The following is a 10,587-nucleotide window of genomic DNA, read 5'->3' as shown; positions in this document are numbered from 1 at the left end:
GCTCAGTCTTGTTTCCCGCTCAGCCCTTATTACACTTACCTGCAGGGAGCTGCTGCCCAGCTGTCCCATGCAGATGCAGAAGGCTGGGCAGGGCTGGGAGCACTGCACTGTGGGTGGGCAGTGGCATTGGGAGGGGTGGTTGCGGGGGGGCTAAGATGAATTTTGGGAAGCTATAGCCACCTAAGGCCCTCCCAGCACCGCTGCCCACAAAGGCTCAGCACAGTGCGGCATTCCTGGCCTGGCCCGGTCCCAACTGCCCCTCCCACCAGGTGGGACACAGCTCTTCCAACCCGGCTCAGCTCCCTCACCCCAAGACGTGGTGCCACCTGGCCTGCCCATCTCCCCCAGGTGCAGCTCAGCTCTCCTGGCCCGACCCCAGCCTTGCCTCCACGTCCTCTGAGTCCCATTGGTGGAGGGCCCTACTTCCAGCTCCCAGAGAAGCAAATGTGAAAGCCGCAGTTTAAAACTTGGCACCAAAAATGGGTGCTGAGTTTAAAACTGTGACTTTCACTTGCCTGCTGATGAGGATCCTGGGGAAACCACTTCCCCCCTGTGCACAGATCGGGGGGTGGGGGTTGGAACGTGCCTCCCAGGCCTCCTCCGGGGTGCGTGCAGTGGCAGGAGCCCCCCCCACTGTGCACCTGGACGACTCACCCAGGCTCTGACCCAACACTGGCTTGGCCTGGCTGGGGCCCCTCTTACCTGGTGGCAGGGGGCACAGAGGGGGATCCTCCCACTCACCCAGCCCAGCCCCGGCAGCAGGGGGCACAGCTCAGCCCAGCCATGTGTATCCCCCTGTTCCCCAGGTGTATGCTGCTGCTCCCAATCGCAGAGCTTCTGACAGTCGGTCTCAGTCTGAGGGGGCTGCGCCTCTCCAGACTGAGATCAACTGTCAGAGGCTCCCCAATTGACCAGGCAATCATGATTAACCAGTTCATGACCACTATTCTACATCCTGCTTGCCACCAGACAACTTTGAGGTAAAAAGACTATTCTAACTTTTCTCTGAGACTAATCTGTATGAAATGAACTGTTCTAGGCAGGAGATTTTACTATACCTTCAGCTCTCCTGTGAAATATGAGTTTTCATTTCTACGTAGGAGAACTTTTATAATCTTTGCTCTCTCCTTTGCCTGAAAAAGGGTGCCTGTGCCCAAAAGCTTGCAAATAAAGACATTTTTTTTTTTTTGCAGTATCTAGTTGGTCTAATAAAAGATATCACCTCTGCCATGAGTTCTAATTCTTTTAACCTCTAAATATCATTTTCTAGCCATCAGGCTCGATTTAGTAGCCTTAGGCAGCTGGCCATGAGGGGTGGTATGCATGAGCATCCTCAGGCTCCTGGCCTGGGCTAGTGCAGGCTTCTGTCTGCCTTGGCCACCCTGACAGTGAATGTCAGTTCAGTTTGTTATCAGTTCAAGGTATGCAGCTTAGAAAAACCTGTGAAGATTGAACTGATTTCACCTAGGGCTTTTTGAACTTCTGTACTGAGCCACTAAATTCAGGTATATTTTGCCCATTATGTAGTACAGTGATTCTCAGCTAGGATGCCACAGCACCTTGGGGTGCCTTGAGATCCTTTCAAGGGTGCTGTAGAGTGCCACACAATGTTAGCACTGTTAGGTGTGCACACATGATTCATAAGTCAAAACCCAGAGATTTCAGATAAGAATGCATGGTGCTAAAGACATTCTGACTCATTGTGGTTTTTATCAGTTCTTTGCAACAGTGAAATCGCTCTACTATTTTTCTATTAACAAATGAGTTATAGTTAGGAGTTGGCATTTTCTGGTGCCTTGAATCTAACAAAGGTTGAGAGCCACTGGCATAGGCACATAAACTAGTTACCCTGAAGTGTAAAGGAAGGGTGGGGGATTTATAGTTTATCAGCTGCTCTGATAATTCCCTGAAGCCAGTAGAAGCTAAGGCTTAATTTGCAGCTTTTTCAGTGAAGGGCATTTAGCTGTAGAATCTTCCATTTTTGTAGTCTATTCCTTTTACAACTGAAATATCTGTTGACTTTTCTGAGTACAGGGTCATGCTCCTGATAGGCAGCTGTCAATTGTTCAGAATAGATTTTTATTTCTTTGGGGTTGCTTTAATATGTAGATTTATTCTTTGTCCGTTTTATTAAAAAATAAAAATGTAATCTCTTCCTTCTTTTGGGTTGAGCAAATATTGAGATTTTAATTTAAAAATGCATGTTTTACTGGAATTGCCCATATCCTGCTCATTTAAATGGAATTCTAGGAAAATTCCTATCCTTTAAACAAACTGTAGAGATCTTTTACATATTGTCTGTTTAACCTTCTGTTTCTTTTCCATTGTTTGTACCCTATTTTGTCTATCTAGCTATCTATTTTATTTCTACATCACTCATCAACTTAGTATATTTGATTTTCTTGTCAGGAACCTGAATTACCATGTCACTCCATGGGTTTAGCCCTTCAAGGGCTTGCTTAGATGTTAACAATATGGATCACATTTTAACATTCATCTCTGTGAGTACTGGGTAAAATTAAACTTGGAGAAGTTGAACCTTGCCACAAACCACTGCCTTTTGAGCCTCACCCAGCACTATTCTGATGCAGACCTAGTGGAGCAGATGAGATGTTTTGACAGGGTAAAATTACATTTCATGTTAAGTTAATCACTGTAATTTTCAAATAATGAGAGTTTTGGCTTCAAGATTACTCCAATAGGCATCAGCAGTTTAAGGTATTTTAACAGTCTGTTGTAATTCCTAAGGACACCTCAGTGACCATTTTTGTTCTTGTTCATTTTAAGAAGTCCACACCAGTGTATTCACAATGCGAAAGAGTGTTTCAGGGTGCCACACAAAGGTAAAGGCAGGCAAGGTTCTTTGAGTAGATGTGATATTTTTTATTAGAACAACTGAGTGGTTGGAAAAAAGTGCTTAGCAAGCTTTAGGGCGCAGTCATCCTTTTTCAGGTATAGGAAGTCTCTGTTCTGAGACCCGCAAGACAGTCTCAGAACAGCTTCCTTGGTGTCTCAGAACAGCAGAGTCCCTATATCTGAAGAAGGGTGACTGCACCCGAAATCTTGCTAAGCACTTTTTTCCAACTACTCAGTCTAATAAAAGATATCACATCTACTCAAAGAACCTTGCCTGCCTATGTCCTTAGACCAACACAGCTACAACCAAAACCCCAACACAATAGTAAACGTGTTTACTCTGTACACAAGGACAAAGGAAGCAAGGCCCCAGCTGCTTATCATCCTGACCATTGGAGTGGCAGAGAAATCAGTGGCAAGGTCAGACTGTTCTCTCTGGCTGCAAGCTGTTTAGCACCGATTCACAAGAGATTTCAAATAGGAACCCATAGTTTTATAACCTGTTGTGGTCTTTCCAAGTTCTTTGCAACAGTATCATAGAATCATAGAAGATTAGAGTTGGAAGGGATCTCAGGAGGTCATTTAGTTTAACCCCCTGCTCAAAGCAGGACCATCCCCAAGTAGTTCATCTTAGCCAAAGGTTTGTCTAGCAGGTTTTGAAAACCTCCAAGGACAGAGATTCCACCACCTCTCTGGGTAACCTGTTCCAGTGGTTTACTACCCTCCGAGTGAGAGAGTCCTTCCTAATCTCTAAACCAGGGGTAGGCAAAATACAGGCTGCGCTGGATGCAGCCCGCAAGGCCATTCTATCTGGCATGCAGAGCCCCTAAAAATTTAGAAAAGTAATATTTATCTGTCCTTGGTTCCTCTCAAAAATAACAAGAGCCAGGGGCAGTTGGACCCAGGGGAAGCCCAGTGGGCTCTTGCAACAGCAGAGCCCACCTGGCCCTGCCACCCCCAGCCAGAATCCCCAGCAGGGGCTTCTGGCCTGGGAGCACATGGTTGCCACAGCTGGAAACTCAGGTAAGGGGGTGGGGGAAGGGTGGAGGAGGACCCCGGGCAGGGAAGGAGCCAGGGGCAAAGCTCAGCGCAGGGAAAAGCAACCCCTCACCTGCCCTGTAGCTGGCACCCTGCACTGCAGCCGTGCGCAGCCTATGTGGGGCTGCCTGTGTCTGCTCAGGACAGCCCTGCGCAAGCTGTGAGTGGCTGCGTTAGGGAGTGCCGGGCATGGGGTGGGGGAGGGGCCACTTTTCCCTGGGCTCCTTCCTGGTGCAGAGGAAGGTGGCCCTTCCCCCACCCCATGGCCAGCACTCCCTGCTGCAGCCGCTCACAGCCTGTGCTGGGCTGTCCAGAGTAGGCACAGGCAGCCCCACACGGGCTGTGAACAGCTGCAGTGTGGGGTGCAAGCCACGGGGCAGGTGAGAGGCTGGTTCCCCCCACCCCACTCAGCATCAGCTTGTAACCTGTCCTCGTTGCCAACCTGGGCCCTGCGTGGCTCTGGGCTCACCTGTCAGGGCTGCATATGGCAGCAGCTGTGGCACCCCGCCACTTACCACGCTGGGCAGTGTTTGCCACCACTGCCTCTGTGCTGCCCAGCCCATGAGCTCTGGGTGGGCAGCAGCAAACACTGCCTGACATGGCAAGCAGGGGGTCCACAGCTGCTGCCACCATGTGCATCCCCGATGGGTGCTTCCAGAGCCGCGTGGGGCCCAGGCTGGAAGCAGGGGTGGGTTACAAGCTGGTGCTGAATGCAGGGGTGGGGGCGGGGAACTGGCCCCTTGCTTGCCCCATGGCTGACGCCCGACACTGCAGCCATTCGCAAGCCACGTGGGGCTGCCTGTGCCTGCTCTGGACAGCCCCACGTGGGCTGCGAGTGGCTGCAGCAGGGAGTGCCAGCCGTGAGGCAGGGGAGGGGCCACTTCTCCCCACGCTCAGCACCAGCTCCTTCCTTGCTGGGGAGCAGGGGGTTGGACCTGCACACTGCCCCCTGCCTGTACTGCGGGGCTGGGGGGGCGGTGGGAGCACGGGGCCTGCCAGTTCTGCCAGTGCTGGCAGGGCCCAGAGCAGGGTTGCAGGAGCACGGGGTCCCAGCCAGCAGGGACTCTATGGAGCCAGGACAGCTCCCTCCTCTCCCTGCTGGTGCAGCCCAGCCCGGCTCCACAGACCCTGCCAGCCTATGCCCCGCTGTGGGCCCCACCGGTGCTGGCCCTGGGATATTGGTCCCAAGATGGTGACCAGGGGTGGGCACCTGTCAAGGGGCAGGGCTACCCACGCAGCCCTCGACAGCTTGCCACAACTGGGTAAGCAGCCCTCTGCCCGAAATAATTGCCTGCCCCTGATCTAATCTTAACTTCCCTTGCTTCAGCTTGAGACGCTTGTTCCTTGTTCTGTTATCTGTCACCACTGAGAACAGTTTAGCTCCAATAGTAAAGTTGCTGTACTATTTTTCTGTAATCAAAACATGAGTGAAAGCTAAAAGCTGGCAGTTTTAAGGGGTGCCTTGAGTCCAAAAAAGGTTGTGAACCACTGATGTACTGCTTCTGAGTGCTCATCAGCGGCAGAATTTCCACCCCACATCCCCAGCTCATCTCATTAGCCCAACAGAGCTCTGTCCCATTGCTTTCTGTTGTTCAACTAGGTTTTGGGGTATGATATCTGTCAGGTGATAGTGGATTCAGGTTCCTTTGACAGGGAACTTGTGGTTGGGTCATTAAAATCTAATCTGAGTGTTAAGAACATGATTATGGAGGAAGATGAGGTTTTTTAGAAATGCAGTTCAGATTTTGCTTTCTAGGACCAATTCTATCCAATAGAAGAGTGCTTTTTAGCATTATTATCTATCAAATTATTTTGCAAGGATGAGCTGTTAAGTGTATGTATATGGTGAGGTGCTCTATAGATGTAGATAAGGATCTCTCCATTGATTTGATTCCATCTGAGGGTTTGGCTCATAAATACAAACTCTCAGTAAGCATAGTATTTCCTGCCTTACCATCTAGTAAGTTGGGCTTTCTTAATCATATAGTTGTACATTCCCTTTTCCAGGATAATTTCTTTCCCTCATTTATTTTTTCTCCAGCACAGTATTGGGTAGTACTCTCTTTGGAAGGCTACCTAAGTATATTGTTATTTCTGGTACCTTCTGCAGAATCATATTGCTGCATAAGAACTTATTGTTTATTACTTTTGTAAGGAAGTGTTTGCTAGAAGCAGGAGACTCTTTTTTTTGTCCCCTTTCTATAAAAGTGGCTATCTTAGACTATCAGTTCTTTGGGGCAGGACCTGTCTATGAGTTACTAAAATGTTTGATAAAAGGGGGACCCAGTCTCAGTTGGCTCTCTTGACACGTTGGTAATACAAATTCTCCTGATTTACTATGGTACGAGTGAGATCAGAATTAAACAGGCAAGAGTATTAGTTGATCAGTTTTGTATTTTGGCTTTCTGTTTGAAACCGGCAAAAGTACTTAAATACCTGTTAGTGGGGGTAGAAGGGAGTGGTGAAATGGGCTGAAGTAAAGTAAAAAGAAGATAGAAAGAGAAGTTAAGATATGGATCCCATTTAAAAAATACTATATCTATACAGCTGTCTCCTGGCTGGGGCTGGGACATTGAGCCCTGCCCCCAGGGGACTGCCTGCTGCTGGGGCAGGAACAATGTCCCCATTCCCCAGCAGCAGGGGACTGCTGGCCCCAGTTCCCTGATCAGGGGCAGGAGACTTGGAAGGACCTGCAGGGGAGGGCAGGTTCCAGCCCCCTGCCCTGATCCCCTGGTGGGGCAGCCAGTAGCTAGTTGCCCCACTAGTGGATATGGGCACAGGGCTGGGACCTTCCCGTAACTGGGACAGTTCCCATCCTCCGCTCTGCAATCACAGAGCGGAGTATGGAACAGGCTCCTCAGCCCCTGCCAGGAGGGACTTTTCAGTGCCAGCTCTGTGACTTGGGCGGGGAGATAAGGATATCCCAGTGCTGGCCCCACTGTTGCAGAGCTGGTGCTGGAAGATAAGGATCTCCTAGCCCCCGCCCCCCAATTGCAATCTTGGAGTGGGGGCCTTGGAGCTCCTTGCTGCTGGGGCAGGGGGACATAGGATCCAGTGGTGGAGCCCACCCCAGTAGCAGGCAGATCCTGGGGGCAGGGAGCAATCTCCCACCTCCTGGTGGCTGGCTGACCAGGCATGGATTTGCTCCTGGTCAGGTGTCCACATGAGCACTGTTACCAGCAACTAATCATAATTAAATTAACTATTTCATTTGCAGTGTAGACTCTCATACTTACTGCACAGTAAACTATGTTACTACGCAGTAAGGTTTCTCATGTAGTTGCATTCAGTAGGTAATAGATGAAGGAGCTAGAGTCTTTGGACAAATAAAGTTGCCCTTAACAGTATTGATACAAAACCTGCTCAAGAATGTACCAGTAATTAAACTGAAATATTTTCAGTCTGTTTGCTGCTTCTGCTCCTGAGCTCCCGATTATGTCCCCCCTCCCTCCCCAACTCAGCCCTTTTGCGTCTTCAGCTGGTAGCAACCAGGCTTGCAAGCTTGTCAGAAAAGGAGAACAGGTTGAATCAGAACAGTGCTTGATGGATTAAGGTTCTGGCTATTTCACCTGCACTTCTCCTGGATCATATTATGAATGACAATTTCAATGCCTTTGGGCAAAATTGTCAAGCACGTCTGTGGAGACCATAGTACAATGTCAGACAATGTCAATTTTAGTTTAATGTTTTTTATAACAGGATAATTAAAACAACGTCAAAGTTGTGACAGTATTTTCACAAAAGCTCAGAAATCCTGAGGTAAAACTCCCACCGCACTCTAAACTTGACCTCATTTTCATTTTGTACTGACATAATTAATAACCTGTACTTCATTTTCACATTTTGTGCAGGCTGTAACAGTCCTTCAATCAATTTACAGCCTTGCAATATTCTTAAGGGTCCTATTTATTCTACATTCAAACTAAGACTTCCAAGAGGTTGCATACTGTTCATTAGAATTGTGTGTGCATATTTTAGAAGCCTTGTGCTATTAAGAAAGAGATGCGTATTTTGGCTTGGTATTACTTTTATATCAGCCTCCAAAGCTGTGGACTCCAAGTCTTAGTTCAAGGGACATAAAAAGATTCTTCATAACACTTCATAAGTTTTAGTAAAAGCTGATACACTAGGACTTACGAAGATGGCCTTGAAATATCAACTCATGTATGCAAACCAACCACTGAGGTTTGAATCCATTATCGATTTCTTCCTAAAGGTCACAGGTTATTCACAGACAATTACCCTTCTACTCATACATATAGCCACCCATTTTGTTTATATGAAAGAACCTAGCATTGGTCTCTCTCTTTTTGTTGTTGTCTTTGTTGTATGTCTTGGGAAGACTTCAGATGACTTTCACAGCTGAAAAGGTCAGTGCTATATACTCAGTTTAACTGTTTGGAGGAAGCCTGCTTCAGAATTCTCCATGAAGCGGAAAATTCTGTAGTTTGTGATTCAGAGGCAGTTTTTATATGTGGTTGGCCCTGACATGCTGACTTTGGCATCTGGGTTCTTCATTGGACCTCCCAGTGAGCTGCTAAGGAGCCAAGAATGTGAGTTTTCAAAAGGAGGCAAGAAGGTTTTGAAAGCTCCTTGGGAGGAGACTGTCAGAGGATCTTTGCTGAAAATCAATATTTTCTATAGACCATTTTGGTTTAGAAAAATCAGCATATGCTGACAAAGAATGTTTGTCCTAATTTTTCGAGTCAGCTTTTTGATTCAGGTCATCATTGGTTTGCAAGCAAATAATGTAAGTGGGTACCTTCAAATGATCTATCTCTTCTGCTGAACAACTAACTAGCAAGTTATTAGGCCTCAAGGAGAGGGCAGCTCAGTAGCATGAGACCAGGCATAGTCAGGTGGCCTAAAAGGCTTATCTAGGGTAACCACACGTCCTGCGGGTTTTGGCAAGGACACTCCAGGTTTCCATAGCCTGGTCCTGGCTGGTTGGCCAAAGGTCCTGGGCTGGAGTCCAGCAGGGAGATGAAGTGGCATGGTGCACCAGACAGGTGGCCGGGAAGGCACTGCCACTCCTGTGTGGGAGCAAGAATGTGCCATGTGCAGGTGCGGTGGCATCTACTCTAGTCCATGCACCTTTGATTCTATGCTCTTGTAGGCTTTTTTTCTTTTCCTACACTGTTTTCTTTTCTCTTTGCTTTCCTTCAGTCCTTCCATAATTTCAGCCTTGTGCCTCTTTCTCATTCTTTCTGCCACATTTGTTTATTCTTGTTCACATTAATTCTCCTTCCTGAAACTTCCCACTTATATGTCTGTCCAGCTTCTAACCAGTTGAGGACTGAATGCCCTATGGGCCACACCAGCTGGGGCCACACACCTTCAGGCTGTACCGTGGTGAGCCGCAGGCAAAGGCGACCCAAGCAGGATGTGGGGCCCGGGACAAATCAGCCCATGCGGGGCCCTGCCCCTGCTCCAATCCCACAGGCCCTGGAACTGAAGAAGCTGCTGCCACCACCACTGGCAGCAGGGGGGAGTAACGAGCAGCCCAGCGCAGAGCTGCCTCTCTGCCCAGCTCCGCAGGGCACCCCAAAGCTTGGGGTCCCTCAAAGTGCAGGGCCTGGGGCAGTCACCCCGATTTGTACCCTCTAGGGATGGCCCTGGCCACAGGCCACCTGGGCTGCATGCCTCATGAATAACCCCCTTCTCACACCACCACTGCACCATGCACTTGTACCACTGCCCCCACTGTTGCACTATGTGTCCCCACCTCACCTCTGCACTGCTCATCTGTCCTTCCCCACTGCTACACCGTGTGTTCACGCAGCCCCAGAGTCATCCTCAGGTCCCCTAGCCCGGCTGCAGTTCCCTGCCCTGCCCCTATCCAGCTCCCTCGGGTAGACGCAAGCAGCAAAAGCTGGCAGGGTTGGGGTGGAGTCTGGAGACTGGATGCTCTTACAGCTGGAGAGATGGGGGAACAGTGACTGAGCAGGAGCCTGCGGGGCTACAGTTAACCCACTCATAAGGCCACATGCAGCCAGTGGGCAGCCAGCTGGAAGGTTCTGCCCTAATTCTCTGTCACAATCTAATGTCACCTGTAGTACAGTGGAAGGGAGCAGAAACATGGATGCCAGTCCCCAATCTGGATCAGTAGGTGGCTGTATTTGGTAGCAGAGTACCTAGCTGGCTTTAGATTTTTGGAGATGCTTGGCATGACTCCAAGATCACTTTCTGTAACTGTTCTACTTAGAATGTCATCCCCCAATTTGGATGTATGTTGGTGATTCTTTCTCCCTAGGTGCAGCACTTTGCACTTATCTTTGTTAAACTGCATCCTATTCTGTTCTGCCCACTTTTCCAACCTGTCCAAATCCACATGAATCCATTCCCTGACCACCCACGTATTTACTTTGCCCCATAATTTCGTGTCATTTGCAAATTTGGACAGAGTGCTCTCCATGCCCTCATCTGAGTCACTGATGAAGATATTGAACAGCACTGGTCCAAGTACTAAACCTTGAGAAACCCCCACTGCCCACATTGTTGCCCTGAGGGGTCAGGCCAATGCTCAGGATCTCAATATTGCGCTGTTAAACAGGAGGGCGTGGTATACAATTGCACATATACAAACACACAAATCAGTTAGGTGCATACACACACACTACCAGCTCAGGGACATACTCATCCAAAACAGCTGAGGCACATGCATACCATTCAGCAGTTTAAGCCCATGCACAC

At 48.8% G+C, this 10,587-nt stretch overlaps 1 protein-coding gene across 2 annotated transcripts in view; it reads left to right on the top strand.

Moving 5' to 3' along the window:
* The window catches only part of GABRA2 (gamma-aminobutyric acid type A receptor alpha2 subunit), a 145,595-nt gene that overhangs the window by 32,674 nt on the left and 102,334 nt on the right, over positions 1 to 10,587 (top strand). The gene's annotated exons all lie outside the window — the stretch shown is intronic.

This window comes from Gavialis gangeticus, unplaced genomic scaffold, assembly GCF_001723915.1.
Source record: "Gavialis gangeticus isolate Ggan-Ray unplaced genomic scaffold, GavGan_comp1, whole genome shotgun sequence".
NCBI lineage: Eukaryota > Metazoa > Chordata > Crocodylia > Gavialidae > Gavialis > Gavialis gangeticus.
Note: the sequence above shows the minus strand (reverse complement) of the source record. Positions and strands in the feature narration are given on the sequence as shown.